General features: G+C 40.9%; 1 pseudogene; it reads right to left on the bottom strand.

Moving 5' to 3' along the window:
* Positions 1 to 13,382: 13,382 nt before the first annotated feature.
* On the bottom strand, positions 13,383 to 13,937 carry LOC109489506 (annotated as a pseudogene).
* Positions 13,938 to 23,792: the final 9,855 nt, after the last annotated feature.

Below are 23,792 nucleotides of genomic sequence, written 5' to 3'. Positions count from 1 at the left end.
AGTTTGACTTCTTCCTTGCTGATTTGGATGCCTTTTATTTCTTCTTGTTGTCTGATTGCTGAGGCTAAGACTTCCAGTACTATGTTAATAATAATGGTGAAAGTGGACATCCCTGTCTTGTTCCTGACCATAGGGGAGAAGCTCTTAGTTTTTCTCCATTGAGGATTATATTACTTGTGGGGTTTTTGTATATGGCCTTTTGTTTTTAGCTCTTTTCTCTCTGCAGTAAGGGTCTCCCTGATGTATTCTATGCTTTTCTTAAGCCCAGCTACTATCCTTATAATTGTTGCTTTAAATTCTGCATCAGGCATATTACTTACATCTGTTTTTATTAGATCCCTGGCCATGACTTTTTCTTGTTTGTTCTTTGGGATGAATTTCTGTCTTGGCATTTTGTCTAGATCTCTGTCTTCTTCTGTGTGTTAGGAAAGACTGTTATGTGTCCTTATCCTGTGAGGGCTTTTGAAGACGTGGTCATATAATGTCCAGGGCCTGGTACTTCAGGAAATGTCTCTGATGTGAGCTGCATGCACTCCGCTGCCGTTCTGTCCCTCAGGTCAGCCCTCTGCAGCATTGCTCCTTGCCTGCAGGGGGCAAGTTTTAACTAGGTGTTGTCGGTCTGCTTGCTAAAAGAGAACTGATGCTATTTCCACCAGAATTGAAGCTTTGCAGAACTCTGATCAGTAGTTGTGGTGCATGGCGGGTTGGGGCGGGGGGTGGGGGGTTGTGCTGCTCTTCTGGGGGAAGGGCCCACTGCGTTACTTCTCAGGCACGCTTGCCCAAGGAAAGCAGCACTTGGAGAGCGCAGGGGGTGGGCCTTGGTGTAAGCAGTTCAGGCCAGTGTTGGTGCTATGCTTTGTACTGAAGTTAGTTTATGCCAAGGGGCGAAGGGGCTAAGGGGGGGGGGAGGGAAATGGCACCAACCCGCTCCTTTGTCCCTGGAGAGGGGAGTCCATGCCTGCTGCTCTCAGGGAAGCACTCCAGAGGAGCGAACAATTTCCCCTCCTGGATCACAGGCGTTTTTTCAGATTGCTGATTTTACGCTGTCTCTAGGTCTCTTGCCCACCTGGAGCAGCCCAGTGCACCCTAGGCTCTACCCTAGCCAGGCTGCTGACTTTCAAAATTCCAAACTTTAGGGACCTGGTGTTGGCAGGGACTTGCACCGATCCCCTGGGAAAGGGTCTCACTGTGCTGGGACTGATACAGGTTTGACCCAGAAGGGTAGTCGCAGCAGAGCACAGGGGCACGGGGTTTGAAGCAAGCAGGTAAAACAGCCAGTGCCCCTGTTAGCCGCCCTCAGCAGGTGTCTCTGCACCTATGTTCAGGGGTGGGGGGTGGAAATGCCCCCCCCCGGGGGGGGATCTTTTGTCCCCAGAGAGGCAATGCCACCTCTCACAGACGCGCTCCGGAAAGACGAACAGTCTCTCCCTGTACCGCTGAGGCGATCCTCAGACTGCTGTCTGCCCCCAGGGTTGTTTGCCCTCCTCTGCTCCAGGAGTAAGGCAGCACCCTCAGGACTCAGCCACACCCCAGCCTGACAACCTCGGAAGCTCCAGCCTTTGAGCACCGCTGGTTGTTGCAAAAACTCATGATATTCTGCCCTTCTCGTTTTCCCAGACAGTGACTTGGGGGAAGTGTTCCTGTGCTTGTCCCTGTGCACTCCTCTCTCTTGCCTTTCTCCACGACCAAGGCTCCCTCCCCACAGTACCCACCATCCATTTCTCCCCCAAACCACATCTCCTCACTTCCTACTTTCCTCCAAGTGGCCTCCTCTCTCCCCTAGTTGTGCCGTTTGTTCTATCAGTCCTCCGGTCAACTTCTTGAGTATGTAGAGTGATTTGATGGTAGCCTAGATGTGTTTGAGGACCGAAGCAAACTTAGGGTCCTATGTCACCATCTTAGCTCCCCCTCCCTCCGCCTATTTTTAATCCAATTATCATTTTTTTGGTGTGCTGAATTGTATAAAGTTCTTTATATGTTTTGATATTAGCCCCTTGTCAGATATATCATTTGCAAATATCCTGTCTCATTCACTAGGTTACGTTTTTCTTTTGTTGATGATTTCCTTCACTGTGCAACATAATGCAATTTCTAACAAAATCCCAGAAAGCTTTCTATATATATATATATATATATATATATATACACACAAGCTTTTCCTAAACTTTTTTTTTAAGATTTTATTTATTTATTTGACAGAGATAGAGACAGCCAGCGAGAGAGGGAACACAAGCAGGGGGAGTGGGAGAGAAGAAGCAGGCTCCCAGCGGAAGAGCCTGATGTGGGGCTCCATCCCATAACGCCGGGATCACGCCCTGAGCCGAAGGCAGACGCTTAACGACTGAGCCACCCAGGGGCCCCTTTTTCTAAGCTTTTTAATGAAAGTTATAGGTGCTAGAATAATTAAAATAACCTTTTAAAAAAGAACAAAGTGGTAGGAACCACTCTACCCTATATTAAGGGTCTATTAAGCTTACTATATAGCTACTATGTCAAAGACAATGTAGTATTGATAGAGACACAAACACGTAAATTAGTGGAACAGAATAGAGAAAGCAGAAATAAGTCAATACAAATATGCCCAGCTGATTTTTGACATAGGTACAAAAGTACTTCAATGGAGGAAATACAGCCAGGGGGGAAAAAATGGATACATCAGCAAAAAAAACCTTTTACTCTGTGAAAAATGCCCTTACAGGGATGGAAAGATAAGTTATAAACTGAAAGAAGATATCAGTCAACCACATACCCAAAAGAGAACTAATATCTAGCATATATAATGGGTGCCTGGGTGGCTCAGTCGTTAAGCGTCTGCCTTCAGCTCAGGGCGTGATCCCAGCGTTCTGGGATCCAACGCCACATCAGGCTGTTCTGCTGGGAGCCTGCTTCTTCCTCTCCCCCTCCACCTGTTTCCCTCTCTCGCTGGCTGTCTCTGTCAAATAATTAAATAAAATCTTAAAAAAAAAAAAAAAACCTCTACAGTTAAAAAAATGTCTCATTAGAAAATAGGCAAAAGACATGAGCAGACATTTCACTGGAGAGAGCGTACAGATGGCAAGCAAGCTTGAGAAAAGATGTTCAAGTTCATTGCCCGTTAGGAGAATACAAATTAAAACCACAATGAGATATCACTACATAGCTATCAGAGTGTGTAAAATAAAAAATAGTGACACCAAATGCTGGCAAGAATGCAGAGAGATCATTAAGTAGGTCAGAGCAGGAGAAAGACTTTGCGTGCTCCCCAAAGAACGGTATGTGACTATTCCCCCCAATGTCTGTTCTCTCCATCTTCCATAGTAACAGAACCCTTTAGTTAGGCATAAAGCTTGCATAATAAAACCATTTTACCCATCCTCCTTTGCAGCTGGTATGGAAGCAAATTATAGCACATAGGGACCTATTTTTGAAATCATCAGACTAGTAAATTTTGCCTCTTGCCTTCTGCCCTTCTCTCACTCTACTGCTTGGAATGCAGATGTAATGGCTAAAGTTCCAGGAGCTATCTTGGATCCTCAGGACAAAAGCCCCACTCCAGGTATTGTAATAGCATTGTCTGGTGACAAATGGTAGTTACAATTGAGGTGAGCATAGCATTACATAGAGACTTGTCAAATCACTATGTTATACACCTGAGACTAATGTTACATTGTGTGTTAAAAAAAAAAAAGCCACACTCCATTATCCAGAGATAATGTATGGTAAGCTGGAAAGAGCCAGGATCTCTGAGGACTTCATGGAGAATAGCCACCATATCATTCATAGGCTGTCTTTTTTTCAAGACATCTGTGTGACAGAAAATATAATATTTCCTTGTTCAAGACACCATTTTCTCAGGTCTCTGTTACTTCCCACTCTACCTGTATCTTAACTAACACAAAGACAAATATAGTGGCATTGGGACATACTCTTTTTTTTAAAGATTTTATTTATTTATTCGTCAGAGAGAGAGAGTGCACAAGCAGGGGGGGCAGCAGGCAGAGAGAGAAGCAGGCTCCCTGCTGAGCAAGGAGTCTGATGCAGAACTCAATCCCAGGACCCTGGGATCATGACCCGAGCCAAAGGCAGATGCTTAACTGACTGAGCCACCCAGGCATCTCTGGGCCACAGTCTTTATGGACTATTTTGCACTAGTTTGAGACTGTTGTAGATTATTCTTCCATATTCTTAAAAAAAAAAAACCCTTAGCAGTATATTACAGTCAAAATGCTTGCACCTTGAAATAGCAGAATAGAATGCTCAGTAAGGTAAGCCTCCTGGATTTCTGCAAATGACATGAGTCATGAGAAATGAGGCAAACCCCCTTAGAAGGCAACTGGGACCCTTTGTTCTACAAGTCCCACTGACATTAGAGTTACAAACTTTATATTCAGCATCTCTGGGTTCACATTATCGCTTCCTTGCAAAATTTATGAAGGAGCGGTTGCCAACAGCAAGCCAGAACCAGGCCCATGGGAAAATGACAAAGTGTGAATGAGAGTCAGTGCTCAGCCTTAAATACGGTTGCCCAAATTTTGCCAAAATGTAGAGGTGACAATGCCACGTGGTATGACAGTGCCAAAGCAAATAGACTAACAAATTATACTGTGTTAGAGAAAGTTGTGAGAAATGCTAGCTTTGCGGTTATGAGCTGTTTTCATGAATTTTTTAAAATTAAAATCAAGTCATTATCCTTTATCACTGTACCTGCTTTTGTCTTCAGTAGCCTCTCATGAGTTTTTTAACCCCCTTTACTAAAATCTAAAATTAATTGGTAGTGTCTTTCATCTTAGACCAGTAAGAAATAATAAACTCTGTCATATTTCAAATAGTTCAGCTGATGAGCAAGGCAGGAAATGGCCAATGAAGCACATCAAAATTTTAAAATGGGGGGGGTGGATTATTGAGCTAAACTAAGAGTTAGTTAGGAAAGACCTTTAAGTTAGAAGTGGAACAACTCTAAAAAAAAAGAAGTTTAATGTATAAACAGTAGCTCATTATTGGACTGAAGAAAAACTCTGAAAATTATTTGAGTATATATGTTCCTCCGTTTGGGTCTGTTATCTGGACTTGTTCTAGGACAATCCTAGGATTCTTTTGGAGAGCTCAAGCAATATCAGAAACCGTTCAGGAATTGTTGTGCTCCTTCAGATTTCTTTGCATTCAAGTGAACCTCCATTCCCCCACCCATTCATTGCCTTAGGAATGTTGCACGTGCCACAAGCCCCCTCAAGCCAGCTTAAGCAACAATTTCAAATGACCGAAGGTGGATATTTATTATAAGGACCCTGTGGGATCTCAAAGCACAGAATCCAAAGGTAAGAAAGTAACCACTTCTCAGGAAGAGAGTGGGAACAAGGAACTAGAAAGTCCTAAGAAACTCTACTTTGCCCATTTCTGTTTTCTTTTCCTCATTTTATCTTACTCATATTGCTGCCAACAAGCCTCTCTCCATGGGAAATGGAATAAGATGACCACATCAGAGTTTCCATGTTTTAAGTTACAGGCCTACTTTTTTATGTTATTGAGAAAGAGTTTTGGCCCTATGTTTAAGATTCAGAAATGAATTTTACATTTTTCATCATGACACCATTAAAATAAAGATAAATTAAACATTTATATGATTGCACTCTGGAAGACAGTATGGAGGTTCCTCAAAAAGTTGAACATAGAGCTACCCTATGAACCAACAATTGCACTACTGGGTGTTTACACCAAAGATACAAATGTAGTGATCTGAAGGGGCACCTGCACCCCAATGTTTATAGCAGCAATGTCCACAATAGCCAAACTATGGAAAGAGCCCAGATGTCCACTGACAGATAAATGGATAAAGAAGATGTGGTATATATATATACAATAGAATACTACTCAACGATCAAAAGAAATCTTGCCATTTGCAATGACGTGGATGGAACTAGAGGGTATTATGCTGAGCAAAGTTAGTCAATCAGAGAAAGACAGTTATCATCTGATCTCACTCGTATGTGGAATTTAAGAAACAAAACCGAGGATCATAGGGGAAGAGAGGAAAAAATAAGACGAAATCAGAGAGGGAGACAAACCAAAAGAGACTCTCAACTATAGGAAACAAACTGAGGGTTACTGGAGGGGAGGAGGTGGGGGGATGGGGTAACTGGGTGATGGGCATTAGAAGGGCACATGATGTAATGAGCACTGGGGATTATATAAGACTGATGAATCACTAACCTCTACCTCTGAAACCAACAGTACATTACATGTTAATTAATTAAATTTAAATAAATAAATACATATATTTACATGATTGCATACAGTGCAATATTAAAAACAGCTTAGTAAATTATACTTTTGAATGTTATATACCAACCAATACAGTTTAAAAACAATTTTTACACTATTACTTTATGATTTATATAATAATCTAAAATATATTCAAAGTATTTGAAACAACTAAATAACAAAGGATCCTTAATATCTACAAAGAGAGAAATCAAATATTAAATTGGCAATATATTAATACTGGTAACAGAAGAAATTTATCTCTTCTAAGTGATCAAAGACTTTCATGTTCAGAATTTGGGAAAATGTATTCACTTGGAAACTTATTTAACTTCTGTCTTGATGGCACGCAACAAAACTCCTAATAGATAGCTAATACTCTTTATCTTTTTTAAAAAGATTTTATTTATTTATTTATTTGAGAAAGAAAGAGAGAGAGAGCACACACGAGCAGAGGGAAAGGGAAAAGTGGGGGAGGGAGAGGCAGAGAATCTCAAGCAGACCCCACGCAGAGTGCAGAGCCCGACGCTGGCTCGCTGGCTCGATCTCACGACCCTCTGACCATGACCCAAGCTGAAACCCAGAGTTAGTCACCCAAACGACTGCGTCACCCAGGCACCCCTGGATATTTAACATTCTTAAAGGAGGAACTCTTACCTCTGATATTATTTCTTCCCTGAGCTAGGAGGAACTTGGACATCCCTTTTCAACAATGTACATACATACGCTGTGTATGGTCGACTGTCTGTAAGTATGCACAAGGTACTGGTAACAGAGATTGTCTCTGGGGAGCAGGGGAAACGGGAGACTGACTTTTCCCTAGATAGCTTTTTATATGGCATTGTTTTACTTTAAAATTTCCTTAAATAGCCCAATTTCTAATAAGGAGACATGTAATGATTCCTAACTGGACCCTTTTTCTATACAGGACATCACTGAGACCATGGTAGAACTGTGAATTTCTTGATTTTGATGGCTTAATTTTTGTTATAAAAAACCCTGTCTTTGTTTGAGGGCAATGAATGCTAAACGATTTGATGGTGAGAAGGCATCATGTTGGCAGCTTGCTCTCAGATGACTTAGGGACAAACAAATACCTTTGTACTGTCTTAGGACTTTTCTGTAAATCTGAAATTGTTTCAGATAAAAAGCTTTTTAATTCCCTTTTTTAATCGTCTAAACTTGAAATTTCAGAGAAACAATATGACTGGCCAAAGTTAAGGCCCAACTTGCATCCCCTGCTATCTAACAGCTATGGTCAACGAGAGCCAGGAGACAACTCTCTCAACAGTTTCTAAAACAGTATTGGAGAATGACCCAATAGATGTCCTCTCCGCCTACGATGGTTTTACCCTGTTTCATTTTTTGGTAACCCATCAGTATTTATGAATTAATCTTTTAATTTTTCCTCTTTGGGAAGAAGGGAGGGGCAGTGGACTAGACATATGAAAGGCAGTAAGAATCTGTGACTAGCCTCAAAATGGTGTCCAATATGGAACTCCAGGTGGTAGACTCGCTGTAATGGTCTCTGCCCTCCTGATGAAAATCCCATCCATGGCCGGAGACAATGCTTTATCAAGGTGTGTTATCATATTCTTTGCCTAGACAAGAACAAACTTTGACAGTGGACCATTTTAGAGTACTACGAGAATGAGAAAGTCACAAGTGTTTCTTTTTCAGTTCGAAGTACTTAGGTACCCATGGGTTGAGCTTTACTCTGCCACTCCACTTCCCCCTTGAGTTTTCTCTGAGAGTTCCCCTCTCATCTCCCTAGGAACTTCGGAAACCACTGCACAGGAAGGACTTTCCTGCTTTTGGCTTTTACAGGAAAATTTTCAGGAAACCATGGTCTTCTTCACTTGCCGTGTTTCATCACTATTAAACTACATTTAAAATTATTTGGTATAATCAAGTGTGGCCATTTAACACTACACAAAAAATTTCCTTTACAAAATGGGAAGTTCCAAATGTGTTCTAAAGTGCCTCCTTCCCCTCAATTATCATCAGCTGTAGAAGTTTTTTAGTCTCTGGCATCTATACCTGTCCTCTTCATTTGCAGACAGACGGGAAAAGAAGGAAAGGCAGTGGGCTCGTCTGTGCCATTCTCACACCCAAGTCTTTATCTTCCACAGGTCACTGAATTAGTAGTGCTGGTCACCCTATATCTGGTCCTCCGTATTTTGGGCACATGGCAGGGAACTTTCTCATGCCTTTTGTGGCCGTTGACTTTCTTTGTCAATGAAAAAAAAAGCAGAAGAGATGTGCATCACTCCCACACAGAAATGTAAAGAACGAACATAGAATTTATTGCATTCTCCTCCCCCTTCTCAGTGTCACTTTGGTAGCCAGATCAACAGCCATTGTTCATGTAGCGTGAGTAAAAAACAAACCCTGCTTTAAGCCACTGAGACTGAAGCTGTTGGCTTCTGCAAATAACCTAGCCCATCCTGCCAGATAGAGATACCTCATTCCCCCAACCTCTGTCATTCTGAGTTCAGTTTCCTTCCTCATCCTCGTCTTCTTTATGTATCTACAAGGAAAGCCTCTCCCTCCTCCGAGAACTTGATTAATATTTTAAAATACATATTATTTATTATTGTTTATATGAATGTATTTTTCTTAAAATGGCCTACTTGTGAGATATCTCCCATTATCACAACATATTACAACCCTCTTAGACCCACCCAACTGATTCTTTCCCTTCCTTACCTTCCTTTCCTTTCTTCCTTCCTCCCTTCCTTCCTTCCCTCCTTCCTTCCTTCTTTCTCTTTCTCTCCTTCTTTGAAGCAAAAAAGCATGGGTGCTTAGCAAAACCTAATGAAAATGAAGCGAGAGATGTTCTTTGTTGCTTTTTTATTAAACCTCACTAAAGTCATATTGTGTCTGCAGTCAATAATGCAACTCAGGAAAACAGTGTGACCAGAGGTGTCCGAAAAGTAGAGGCAACTTGAAAAAATCCCAAACTGCAGAGCTATTGTATGGCAGTGAGACAGCTCCCATCATCTGCTCTGTATGCACGGGCCTATAGCAGCCTTTCTTGTCCTAAGCTCAGGCTGATTGGTAGGAGTGATGACTGAATGTGTAAGTCAGGACATGCAGGGATATAACATTACAGGTCGAAACCACAAGAGCTTTGATTTTTAAAATAACTTAAAGAGATGAGACAAACAGATGAACACATGATTTCTATTACTCTTGCCTTCTGAAACTAAACATAATGTTTCCAATTAATTGTGATAGTTGGCTTTTGTATTCTTTTTATATATTTGGGGATTCCAAAAATAACCTCACTAAGCAACACTGACACATATCTTAAATAACCAAGGTGGCCAAAGGAAAAAAAATGACAGGTTATGACGATAGCCCATTGGAGTGCATCTTGGAAGAGTCTGTATCAGGACTTAAGCCATAGCACAGATTCATCTGTATGTATGGCAAAGAGGGACAAATGGACAGGTTACAAGGGAGGGAAGATGAAAAATGAAACAGTTTATCAGCTGTTGATCCTAAAGATGAAACTGGAGATGGGGAGATTAGAGACAGATTTACCAGTCACCTTTTGTATTAGTCAAGGTCCCAGAAGGAAAAAGAATTCATCTCAGATGGTTCAAATGAGGAGGCTATCATGCAGAGACTACTCACCAGGGAATAATCAAGAAGTAGGAAAGCACTCAGAGAAAAGCAACAGTGGGGAATTGCTACTTCTCTGTTCAGGAGGGTCATGGAAAGGAAATGCAGTCACAGGAGCTCAGGAGACATGGAACCACAAGCAGGGACTTCCTAGTGAAACGGTTGGTATGGAAGCAAGCTTCCTTCTAACATTTGTGGAACCCAGGCAGTCAGATACAGGTAAATGTTTAACAATCACCTGCCTGGCAACAAAAAATCGCCCTGATTTGTAGAGTTTGCTGATTTCCCACCATAACAATTGCAAGCTACCACCCTAAAGTCACTGAACACAGAGTCGAGAAGAGATGTTATGTTGGTTATGGGGATCTGGTATGAGCCGACTCTGGCACACCACTGGACTGGAGCAAACGTGCAAATGGAGACCCATGGACCATGCGCTTATATAAATGTTACAAAGCAAGATTACACACTGTGTTCTGTTCTCCTATCTTGATAGTCATCGTTAATATGGTGCACCACCCAGATCCCTTGTGGGAGACAGAATTCTCCAGAGAAACAGAACCAATAGGGTGTGTGTGTGTGTGTGTGTGTGTGTACAGAAATGTATTTTAAGGAATTGGTTCATGTGATTATGGAGATTGGCAAGTCCAAAATCTGTAGGGTGGGCTGTCAGGCTGGAGACCCAGAGAAGAGCCAATGTTGCAATTCAAGTCTGAAGCTGTTTGCTGGCAGAATTCCCTCTTGCTCAGGAAATCAGTCTATTTTGTTCTATTCAGGACTTCAGCTAATTGGATGAAACCCACCCTTGTGCTTATGGAAGGCCATCTACTTTACTCAAAGCCCTCTGATTAAAATGCTAAACTTATCCTAAAACACTCTCACAGAAACATCCAGAAGAATGCTTGAACAAATGTCTGGGCATGATTGGCCCTGCCAAATGGACACTTGAAAATTAACCATCACATCCCTCCTTAAGATGAAGGCACTTGTTCCTCAGCTGCTGGTAGGTTGAGGTGCTGACAGCTCACAGCTGAGCCCCTCTCCAGGCACTGCTCTCTCCTTAAGGGAGCTGCCTTGTCCAAGATCACACCTTGCCCTCCTGGCCCAGGGCATGTTGAGGTATAAAGATCAGCCACCTTTGCGTCAAGTTGGGACAATACTAAAGGGCCACCCCTGATACTGGGCTCCCCATGGGATCCGCTGAAGTGTTTGTTGCAACTGCCTCATCCCAGCCCCACTTCTCTTTCTGCTAACCCTACTTCCCTACTTCCCCTACAGATGTCCCCTGATGGTACCCTCAATCAGCCTCCTGCACACAGATCTCCATTTAAGAGTCTTTCACCTGACACGGGGGTCAGCAAACTATAACCTGCGGGTGGAATGGAGCCCACTGTCTATTTTTGTAAGTTTTGTTGGAACACAGCTATGCCCATTCATACATATGGTCCATAGCTTCTTTCACCCACTCAGCGGAGGGTCAAGAAGTTGTAACAGGAATTGTCTGGCCCACAGCGCCTCAAATAACTATCTGGCTCTTAATGAAGACATTTGCAAACCCCTGCCCCCAGACAACAAATATACATTCATTACCACAAAATTGAAAAATATGTAAACATTTAATATGTGAGAATCCACAAACATAAAAATGTGATATACGTGTATATAAATATGTGAATATGTAAGTATGCAAGATGTGTAAATATATGAATATGTAAATATATAAACGCCTTGGTGTAAATCTGAGGCATTTATATAATTGAAAGTAAACAAAATACTAAAGACAGCTAAATTAAATTGTTATTTCATATGATTGGTCTTGTGCTAAGGCCAGCAAGATTTGGATGAGTAATAAAGACGTAATAAATTTATCCTATAAATATTCCATTCATATATTCCACAAAATTAATTTTTGTCTCATTTTTAGTAAAATCACTATTTTGTAAAGCAGATTTCACATAATTTATGTTTTATTGATAGTAACGATTGAAGGACTAAAAATAAAATATAATTATACTTGAAGTATTCAATATTTAAATAAATTTTCATAAAACTTGCAAAGTAAATGTAAATTTTTTAAAAAGATTTTATTTATTTATTCGACAGAGATAGAGACAGCCAGCGAGAGAGGGAACACAAGCAGGGGGAGTGGGAGAGGAAGAAGCAGGCTCATAGCGGAGGAGCCTGATGTGGGGCTCGATCCCATAACGCCGGGATCACGCCCTGAGCCGAAGGCAGACGCTTAACCGCTGTGCCACCCAGGCGCCCCAAAGTAAATGTAAATTTTAAATTATCTTTCATGTTTTGCTTCAAAACCTTTTTGTTCTAGAATATTCAAAATTTATTAAATTTTTAAAAATAAGCAAATTCTTAATTCCAAATTTAAATCAAACTATGTGAAAGTCAAGTTTGCATCTACTTCTTAAAATTTAACAAAACCAGGGCCCTGGGTGGCTCAGATGGCTAAGCATTTGCCTTTGGCTCAGGTCATGATCTCCAGGTCCTGGCATCAAGCCCACATTGGGCTCCCAGCTCAGCAGGGGAGCCTGCTTCTCCTTCTCCCTCTGCCTGTCCCCCTGCTTGTGCTCTCTCTGTCTCTAATGAATAAACAAAATCTTTAAAAATTTTTAAAAAAAAACTTTAAAAATATTTTTATAAAATAAATCTATTCACAGGGCTTTAGTATCTTATGTCCATCCAGTTGCCAAATGTAAAGAGCTGGTAATATGCTGAGTTCAAGTGCCATCTAGACTGCATATACACAACATATATTCCTTAGCCACCACTCAAAACTGTTGTAAATATCATACTAAATAGTGAGTACGTCTAGAGCAAGAATTGGAACATCCAAAAAGCAACAAGAAAATGGATACTGAGCACTATTAGAAAACAATACTTCATTCTTCAAAAACCAATTGCATCCCTGCAGAGGGGAAGGGTTTAACAAGTTAATTCACCAGTCTTTTATCTAAAGTCTGCCATTGCATTCTCCCATACTCCAAGCATTGTTAGCACTATTGGTAGTTCTCTCTCCCAAGTGACAGAGATGTGTCTGTGGCCTTTAATGTATATGTATCTTTTGCATGGGTCTATGATATGCAATGCTTTCTAGAGTATCAGGTGCAAGGCTAGCCACTACTGCCTGGGTTGAAGAACTGTACTACCAATGGCTCCCATTGAAAAAACCCGACAAGAAGCAACTGCAAGGAGCTCTGGTCAGCAAGGGTCAGATTCCCAGGCACAGAGAAGGGAAGGGGAGGGTGGAGATTGGATGCAAGCAAGGTGAATAATAGCCTTACCGAAGAGCCTTACACCCATTTACTTTACAGAGCTACTCTGTAGGCCAGTGGAAGTTATCATATATGTCATCTCTGGAAAACGTGCTGAAGGTCACTGACCTCATCTTATTTTATGCTTCCATCCTCCTCTCATCATGAGAGTTGAGCATTTAGGTAATGTGCCTAAAGTCAATTCACTCTTTTTAAAAAATTTTTATTTGCATTTATTGTATTCAGAATTTACTCCTGGGCCACAAGTTTTTGTTTCTTCTGTTTCTTTTGGGGTATCTTTTACTTCTGGGTGACCTCCTCTTCTGATTTAAGAACAGTCTGCTCTTTTTCAGTAAGGATCATCTCCATGTGGCAGGGAGAGCTCATGTATGGGTTAACAAGTCTGTGAGCTCTGAAAGTTCTATGCCGCATCTTGGAGGCTTTGTTCACCTGGGTGTGCTTTATGACCAGAAAATTTACATCTGAGCCTTTAAGGTTAGCATCACTCTCTGCATTTTTAAGCACATGCAGTAAAAATTCAGTACTCTTCTTGGGCCACCAACCTTGTGTCTAGCCCCATTGTTTGGCCTGGGCACATCTACCAACTCCACCACTGTCGCAACAGAATGGTGCACGTTGCTTCTGCAAAGTGACATCCATCAGGCACTTGGTGGCTTTTTGGATGTGCAGACCCTTGATGGCCTGGGCAGTTTCACGTGTGTTCTTAAAGTGAACGTGAAGATTTGAACCCCTTGATTTGCATGATTTTGTAAGGTTTTCTGGGTCAGGTGAATAGCAAACCATTTTCAGAGATCATCTTAGACCCCTTATGAGAAAAGCCACTTCAATTCACTCTTAGTCAAAGACTTAGATGTATGGCAGAGCTCATAGAAAGGGCAAACCAAAGCCCTCGCCCTAAGGTTGAAGGCCAAATGGTTTTCATTCCTCTTTCTTTCACCATAATAATAAAATCATAAATTGCAACTTTTGGGATATGAAAATAAAAACCTTTTCATGGACACAAGAGTATGTTGATTTAAGAAATAGTAGTGACCTGGTTCAATCTCGAAGACTTCCAGATTAGTCTGAAAATTTCTCAAGTCTTGTTAGAAGTGTGTCTCGCTCAACCGAAAGCTTTCTATCTACCTTATATATGTGGGGGCAAGGAAAGAATATTGCTTCACTATCCCACTACCAAACGAACATTCTTTTATACTCAAATGGTGTTCATCCTCTGAAGGGGAAAAGAAAATTAATATTTTTCTCTTTCTCTTTCCGCCTTTGGAAATGCTAAGGCTAATGCCAACTCATGCTGAGTTGGCAATAGAGCACTAGAAATCCCGTCTCTATTAGGACTGTTGTGGAGTTCTGGAGAATTTTTGTTTTCTGTTGGGTAGTATTTTCGTCCTGGGTTATATTTTAACGTCCAAAGGTGCATTAGGCAGGATAAATCCTTCACTGAGTATCTCTAGAGACACCAACATTTTTTTTCATTTGAATGTTTTTCCTTCTGTATAGTATTCATTCCGCCTTAAAAGACATAGAGCAGCTGCCCAAGAGAACACAGGCCACTGATTTTTTTTATAATAATTTTTTATTATGTTATGTTTGTCACCATACAGTATATCCTTACTCTAATGTAAAGTTCCATGATTCATTATTTACGTATAACACCCAGTGCACCGTGAAACATGTGCCCTCCTTAATACCCATCACCGGCCTATCCCAATCCCCCACCACCCTCCCCTCTGAAGCCCCCAGTTTGTTTCCCACTGATTTTTAATAACTCTGAAAAACAAGTAGAGTAAGCATTTTTCTTCCTATTCCACCAGGGGGAAACCTGAGACTCAAAGAAATTATGTAACTTTTCCCTGGTCACAGGAATAGTTTATAGGAGAAACGGAATTAGAAGTTAGGACACCTTTCTTTGTGCACTAAACCACCATGAAATGCCCCAAAGGGCATTCAAGCATGCTAGGTCCAGATTATCTCACCAAGCTATGTCATTGGATATAGCCATTTTGTCTAAATCGACTCTATTTATTTCACAATATTTGTTAAGTTCTAACCATTCGCCAAGTACTGAGACCTATTTAAATAATTGGTGAATATGGATGAAACCAACAAACTGGTCATGTTTCTAGACACAGTGATATTCTATGTCTCCTACTGGCCCCCTTCACATGGATGATAGTTACCTGTTTGGATAAGACGGAGTCCTATCTTACAAATCACTGACATTCGCCTCAACGGTATTTTAGACAAATGTTCCTTGAAAGCCCTTTAGGTAAGTTACCTTCGAAAGTCCTCTGGCAATGACACATTCGAAACTGACATTCTCAATAAGTGCTGCTTGGTCCGTTCTTCCTCCCACCATTTCTGTTCCTTTTCTTGAGTACCAGTTAAAGCAGTGGTCGGCATAGGACCACCTTTGACGATGTGTATACTAGAATCACATTATGTTTGACAAGAGGCTCACTCCGTGGGAGGAAAGACAGAGCCAAGACAGGCCAAGGGAAGAGCCATTTGACATCTGCCATCTCAGATGGACAGTGGAATGGTGAGCAGAGCTACCCAAGCAATTTAAGCTGTATTGTCCTTTTATATAAGCTAAGTGTCCCTATGATACCACCCCACTGTGTCCAAACTCTCCCCGGAAATTTAGGCCACTTTTAGTTTCTCTCTTCACTAGTCTAGTCAGATGTCTTAGTTAACATTCTTCAGCTATAAGTATCGGAGGCCAAACACAAGAATGAACGTGATGAACATTCATTGGCTCCTTTCCCAGCATGCACTTTCCTCCTGCCTCTTTGCCAATAGTTCCAAGTTTCTACGTGGGGGATCTGTATGGATCTGGGGGCTGTGACTCCGGCTCTATTCTAGGTGTGGGACACGTGACCTAGACTCATCCAATCAACATAGGCCATCTCACTTCCTACACACCCAACCTCCCTCCCATCACAGTGATTGGTGTAGAGATGGACATGTGACCTATGTCAGTCTAATTAGCTTGACTCATGGGACTTGAGTGGGAAATTTGGATCTCTTTCCTTTTGGATGAAAGAAAGCAGTTAGCTCTGAAGGCTGTGGCAACCATTTTGACTTCATCGCAGAGAAGGAAGAAAAAAGCCAGATCCTTGGGGCTCTCATTGACCCACTTGATGAAGTCTCACTTGAAAACAGATTTCTCTGTCTTTTCAGTAATATAAACGAAGAAAATCTCTCTTTCCCTTTCCACCTGCCCCCGCACACCCCATCTTTCCTCACCATCTTTCTCTTTCTCTTTCTTTCCCTCCCCTGTCCGCTCTGTCCCTGCTCCTTCCCCTCATTTTTGTTCCCTTCTCTCCCTTCCTCTCTCCTTTTACTCTCCAGACCATGTTTACTGACGAGATAGCCAAATACAGTTCTGCAAAATTACCGATATTTCCTAGATTCAGCTCAGTTCAAGTGAACATGCAAGACTGAATTAGAATGTCTTGCATCCACATTACATTTCGGGAAGTCAGGGATTTGATTAGCTCAATCCACAGTAGCCCTGAGAGAAGAATAAAACAGTGGCAGATTTGAGAGGCGGAAGGAAATACAAATCCCACCATTGATCCACCACAGTAGTAACATGGGGGGAAGCTGAACAAAACTCAGGCCAAATTTGTATCCTAATAAATTGGCTGAGTCAAGGACCCCAAGATCAAAATGAAGTGAAGCTGATGACATATTTTTTTAAGTGGAAGATAAGTTGTCAGCAGATAAATTCTCCAATTACCTAGTTTTTCTTCAACAAAAATCAGATGAAAATATGTCCTTTTGAAGAATTGTATGCGGTGCAAGATTTCATCAAGTAAACTAGAGTCAATTCCTAGAAGCCTTTTGAAAAGAAAATACTAAAATTCCTATGACCACAGGAGATGAAAGATGAATGGCAGGAAGCAAATGGTAAAAGAAGAAATAAAGAGCAGCATTTGTATTTAGGGACTTCTGTTCAGATAAATTGCTAAAAATGATTACCCATTGATTTAGGAAAGATCTGGTTTTTAAAGTTATAATTCTTTCACAAATAAAGTGCTTTGAATTTCTTTAACTCTGGCACACACAAAAACTTCTGGTTCAGGATTGCATTATGATTATCCCCTTGTGGTGGCAGACACAGTTCAGGAATGTTCTGTGTTTAGCTGAGCTCATTGTTCCTGTTCAGAAATATTTCAGATTCTTATTCAAGTTTCTTGGGGACAGGAGAGTTTTGCACTTCAGAACATTTCATTCGGCTTTGTTTTCAAAAGATATTCTTAATGAGCAGATTTTCCCCCCATGCATTTTGAAAGATATTTTAAAATTTTGCATCAGTTAGGATTATGTCAAGTTGACAGAGATTCAACCCAATCTAGTTCAAGCACAAAAGAGAATTTATTCATGGATCTGAGAAGTCTAAGCATGGGTATACTTCAAGCATGAAATTGTATTTTAAGTCATCAATAGACATTAATGGCCAACAAGATTTTAGGCATTCTAATAAATGTACAGCCATGTTCATAACAGCACTACTCTCACTAGCCAAAAGATGCAAACGGGCCAAAGATCTATCAACAGATGAATGGATAAACAAAATGTCTTTGTGTATACAATGGAATATTATTTAGCCATAAAAGAATGAAGTACTGATACATACCACGATATTCATGAACACCAAAAACATTATGCCAAATTAAGTAAGCCAGACACAAAAGGACAAATATTGACTGATTTCATTTATATGAAGTATCCACAATGGTCCAATTTATAAAGACAGGGCACAGACTGACAAAGGCTGGGAAAAGGAAAAGACTGGAAATAACTGCTTAATGGGTATGGGGTTTCTTTTTGGGGTGATGAAACGTTTTGAACTAGATAGAGGTGGTGGTGGCACAACATTGTCAAAGTACTAAATGCCCCTGAATTATTCATTTTAAAATGGTTAGTTTTGGGGCGCCTGGATAGCTCAGTCAGTTAAGTGTCTGCCTTCGGCTCAGGTCGTGATCCCAGGGCCCTGGGATGGAGCCCAACTTTGGGCTCCCTGCTCAGCGGGGAACCTGATTCTTCGTCTCCCTCTGCCCCCTACCCCACTTGTGCCCTTTCTCTCTTTCAAATAAATAAATAAAATCTTTAAAAAAATAAAATGGTTAGTTTTATGCTATGTGAATCTCACTTCAATAAAAATGAAGAGTAAAAGAAAATAATTTTTAAAAAAGATTTTAAGTGTTCTGCCCTTAAAAAGAAGGTTTTTAATAATTAAAAAATACTGCCTATTGTGATTATAATTATAGTAATGCTCTTATGGTTGGTTTATCTCTTTTTTTTATTTTTAATTTTGAAATAATTTTAGACCTAGAGTAAGGTTTTAAGAATAGTATGAAGAACTTCCATATACCCTTCACCCATATTTGCCAATTGTTAAAATTTTACTGCATGTCTACTGCAGAGAGTGAAGCGGTTACCGGGGCTGGGGATGGAGAAATAGGGAGATGTTAGTCAAAGGATACAAACCTCTGGTTGTAAGAAGCTCTGGGAATCTAACGTACAGCATGGTGATTAGAGTTCATAATTTTGTATTATATACTTGAAAGTTCCTTAGAGAGTAGATATTAAGTGTTCTCACCACAGGAAAGAAATGGTCATTATGTGAAGAGATAGAGGTATTAGCCAGGAGGTGTTAGCTAACGCTATGATGTAATCATTTTGCAATATGTAAGTGTATCAAACCAACACATCGTACCCCTTAACTTAGGCAATGTTTTATGTCAATTATATCTCAATAAAGCTGTAAAAAATAAAATGAAAAATGTTAAGGTTTTCACCGCATTTGCTTATTTTCCCTCTCTCCATTATCTACTTACCTGCCTAGTATGCTAGTATGTGTGTATATTTATATAAAATATAATATATATTTTAAGGAGGTCTGCAACTCTGATATTCTATAAATAATGCTAGAAATTAGGGTAGAGGAGCAAGTAGGTCTGAGGACATCCATAAAGCAATGGCAGTGCCTGGTTAAGTGAACCCTAGATGCTATGGTTTTGGGTAAGAGCAGTGGAATGGGGGGAGGGGGGAGAAGATTGCGGGGAGAGAGGAAGTTCCTGGCCATCTGCAACAACTTTGCAAGTGATGGGTCACTGCCAAGATGAGTGCCAGGGACCACCAGCACAGGAAACAGAGGATTTGATGGCGCCAGTCCAGCTCCCTAAGTAGAGAGACCCGCTATTCAAGCCATCAGCCCCATCTGCCCACATTTCTGATTCTTCTTTGGATTGTGTTTGCCGTCCTTTGCTTTTGAAGATGACACCACCAGTAATGCGCCCCAGCTGGGAGAACAGGTGCCACTGATAAGACCAGCAGAGCCCAGCGGTCTTCCCACACTAGGACCATCTGGCGATTCCCCTTTGTTGGGCTCTGGTTGCCGCTCACAGTCTTGTGTTAGGTGCGGTTAGTTGGTAGACTGTGGATTGGCTTATTAAGAGACATCTCATTTCTTGTCCTCCCATGTGTGAGAGCCTCTTTAAGCCACAGCAAATACTTTTTCATCCAACATACTTCTGTGGGACTCTCAGTTGTCATGTGGGAGTATATTCCAGCTTCATTCACACTAATGCTGTTTATATCACTGATTCTATAAACACACACATGCTTTCAGCTGTTTTTAAAGCAAGACAGCATGTTTAGAGGTCCTTTATCCCTTTATCTGCAGAATCTATCGAAAAGGACATTTTTGGAGAGTCATCTTTAAAATACACACAACTGTGTGGAGAATAAAATGAAGAGCTTAATGACACTGGTTCACCGTCAGAGTGGTTATCACAGCTTTTATGCTTGTAAATATACATTGATGGCTGGAGTTTAAACCACTTCAACCAATGAAAATTCAGCCATGTCCTGAACACAGGCAAATCATACAGAGAGATTGGAGTTTACCAGGCATTGGAAAGGTGTCATTTTCTTCATGCGACTCCCTCAGAAGCAGACTCTGAGTGCCAGTAGTCTATATGGGATAGGATCCCAAGAAGCACTAATGAGGGAGTAGGGAAGGGACACAGGAAAGGGAAGGGAAGGAAACCCATAAAGGGCAAGTTGGTTGATAGGTAAAGGTACTGCAGACAGCTAAAGCTTAATTCTACTGGAGTTCTTTTGGAGACAGTACAGAACAATCACTTTAGAGCACCCCCCTGAGGTCTGGGGGGCTGGGGTATTCATATACTAGTTCTTACCTGAGGGTTGCTCAGGGATCTGTCTGACTGCCAACAGAGTGCAGCAGAACCTGGTCTAGCTAAGAGGACTTCAAACAAAGATTGAAATGCTGGCAGCTGGAATTTAAGTGATAGGAATGCTTGAGGGAATGTGATGATATCTGCTACCTACGAGATAGGCAGGGTTTATAGTTTTACCATTTTGCTACTTGGAAACAAGTTTAGAGACATTCAGTGACTTTCCCAAGTTCACGTGGTGTTTCGGGGTTCTTCTAATTACAAATTCTTTTATTGACAACCCAACTCAAACTGGCACAAACAAAATAGAGACTGCATGAATTCACGTGACAAAAAAGCTCAGGGGTAGGTCTTCAGGTTCAGCTGGCTCCAGAAACTCAAATCATGACATTAACACCAGAGTCTGGCCATTCTCTTCTGTGTATATTTATTCATTAAATATTAATCTCCAGAAACTAAACCAAATAAGTAGCTGACAGGACACCTTATAAACAACACGACTCTACTGAGAAAATAATTTGCCTATGGACAAAGTATAAGGACATTTAAAATAATTAAATATTAGTAAGTAACTAATAATAGCATAAGAAGAGTGTATATATGTCTACAAGTTGGGGAACTTTGACAAGCTCAGGAATTGGAATGAATCTATGCAAAAAGCAGCCAATTTAAAAAAAAAAACAGTGTGTTTTATTTTCTACCCAAGTTTCATCTGAGATCTTACGACTCGAGTGCCCTTTCTGGTATTTCAGCAACGGCTCAGCGATTCAAATTCACAGGATTTTAAGTGGTGCCTTTGTATGTGGGTGGTGTGTCATACCCTCTATCTTGGATTGTGGTTACCTGCTTTCCGTGGATCCCATGGCTATTTCAGTATGCTTTTACCATACATTCCCTGTTTATCCATCCCAGACAGTATGGTCCTCACCCTGGCCCAAGACACTAATGTCAGGATCCACAAAATAGAGCCTAGGCTAGTAGGACTCAGCCGGTTACTGGAGGGTGTTTGTTGGTGGTAAGTCTAACAGAGCCTGGCTAGAGAGGCAGGTCCTGGGAAACCTGTGAGCATTAGTACAAGTTGTCAAGTTAGACCTTGGGAATACGGGAGGAGGGGCCATCAGGGCATCAGGAAATAGGGAACCCAGGAGGATAACCAAAACAAGAATGAGATGAAGGAGTGTCCTGCAGGTTGGGTTCCCTGGAAGGAACTCTGAGCCTCTGAGATGGAATTTGGTCTGCAGGACACTGGGGAGTGTGCTTGGGATCCAGGCCTGAGGAAAGTAGGAGCAAGAAGCAGAAGTGGACGGGGGGGATGTTTAGCTGCAATGTGGAGCTAACAGACTCTGTCAATTCATGAGAGGCTCAGAAGACAGAATTGGTCTTCAGAGTTGCCCTGAGTCAAGCTGAGATGGCCAGGCCTTTGCATTCCAGCATTGATTAGTCATTGGATGGGAGCACCCCCAGAAGGAGGTGATCTTGGTTGAATCAGCTTCCGGCAGCCAAGGCAATCCTTGAGGCATGAATGACTCAAAAACATATCTTCTGAAATTCAGATCTCTGCATGTAACTGCCAACTTGACACCTCTTTCCCATCTCAAATCAAGTTAAGAGATGGAGAGCCAGGAATGGGAATGCAGAGCAAGATGATGATGGTGACTGCAGAAAAGTCGTAGAAGACAGAGGTCAGGGTACCAAAGTTTGTGTCAACTCCTTTCATAGTTACCCAAAGGTTGATCATTATCCTAGAAATGGTTCTGTGAGAATGGACCCCAGATCTTTGAACACTCCTGTGATCTCTACTCTTCCACCCAACATTCCCCTCATTGATGCACTCCTCACATTTCACGGTTTGTGAATATTTTCTCCTTTTGCTTTGAAAGTTGATTTCTTCTTTTATTACTAGTTCAGTGTTTGTGAAAAGACCTTTAGGAATTAATATAAGACCAATGTAATTTAAAAATCTCAGAGCCAAAAGACTTTGGAAGAAAGGTCCCAGGCCTTTATTATTTTTTATTTTTTTAGGTCCTAGGCCTTTAAAGCATAAATGGCAGCCAACAGCTTCAGCCATTGAGATTTTCTTGGGCAGGGAAACCCTGGAATACAGGAATGAGACTTCCTCCCTGTCTCCTTCTTTTGTCTGCAAGTTGTTCCATAGGTCAAATACTGAAATGGAGGAGACTTCAAATTTGATCCCCAAGACTATGATTTATCTCCAAAAATTTAGAGGAAGGAAAAACAAAGAGAAAAACTTCAGAAGAATGAAACTGTACATTTGTGGTGTTGGAAAGAGTATGGGATTAGAAGCCAAGAGATTTGGGTTTCTGGTCCCGATTCTGCCACTGAAAGTAGCTGTGTGACCTTGAACAAAACACTCGTGTTTTCTTGGCCTGTTACATAAAAAGAAGGGGTCTGGGAATGGTTATCTGTAACCTTCCCCACTTCTTTTTCCTTTCTTTTTTAACTTGTAAAGCACTTTTATTCTTGGTTCTCTTTCATCCTGTTTAGTTTACTCAGTGGAGCTGGGTTGTTTCTTGTCCCTGGATGAAAACTCTCCGGCAGCCAGAATGACTTTTCTGATAACTCATAAGTAACACAGTTTCCCAGTCTAACTTTCCTTTTAAGGCAAAGATTCTATTATTTGCATAATTGTGAGCAACAATAGCACACGTTGCAGAACCGTGTTGAAGTCAGCAATAGGCTTTCACATATAGTAATTCAGTTGGGCCTCACAAATATTAATGGGCCTATGAGGTAGGCTAGGCAGATAGTAATAGTTTTCCCATTTTGCTACTTGGAAAAGAAATTTGGAGACATTTAGTTACATACTCTATCAAGGTTCTTTTGGTTGCAAGTTCTTCCTGAAAAACCAGTTCAAACTGGTCCTATCAAAAATGAGAGCTTATTGGCTCATGCAATTGCAAAGCCCAAAGTTAGGTCTTCAGGTTAAGCTGGATCCAGGAGCTCAAACTATAACATTAGTATCTTATTTCTTCTCCATAATCTGATCATTCTTTTCTGTGCATATTTTTCATTAAATTAAAAAATAACACCTGGTATGTGTTAATCATTGAAGGCTCCGAGAGTATAATGAACAAAATATTATATTCAGAACAGTGATTAACACACAGCTATGTTCGATAAATATGTAAATACAGAATTTACATTCTTACATTCATGGAAATATTAATGAAATTTAAATTCTATGAAAAAGAGAGGGCATACGCAAACAAATAATGTGTGTATGTCAGATGGTGATGAGGACTATGGAGATAACTAAATCAGGAAAAAGTAAGAGAATTGTGGTCAAAAAGTAGTCTATGATAAGGTAATTTGAAGACATTTTAATTATTATTATTATTATTATCATTATTTTAGAAAATCAGTTTTCTATTCCCCACACTGAACAGGAGAGAGAGAAAAGACAGATAGG

This window comes from Ailuropoda melanoleuca, chromosome 13 (assembly GCF_002007445.2).
Source record: "Ailuropoda melanoleuca isolate Jingjing chromosome 13, ASM200744v2, whole genome shotgun sequence".
Classification (NCBI taxonomy): domain Eukaryota; kingdom Metazoa; phylum Chordata; class Mammalia; order Carnivora; family Ursidae; genus Ailuropoda; species Ailuropoda melanoleuca.
This window is presented reverse-complemented; position numbering and strand designations above follow the sequence as displayed.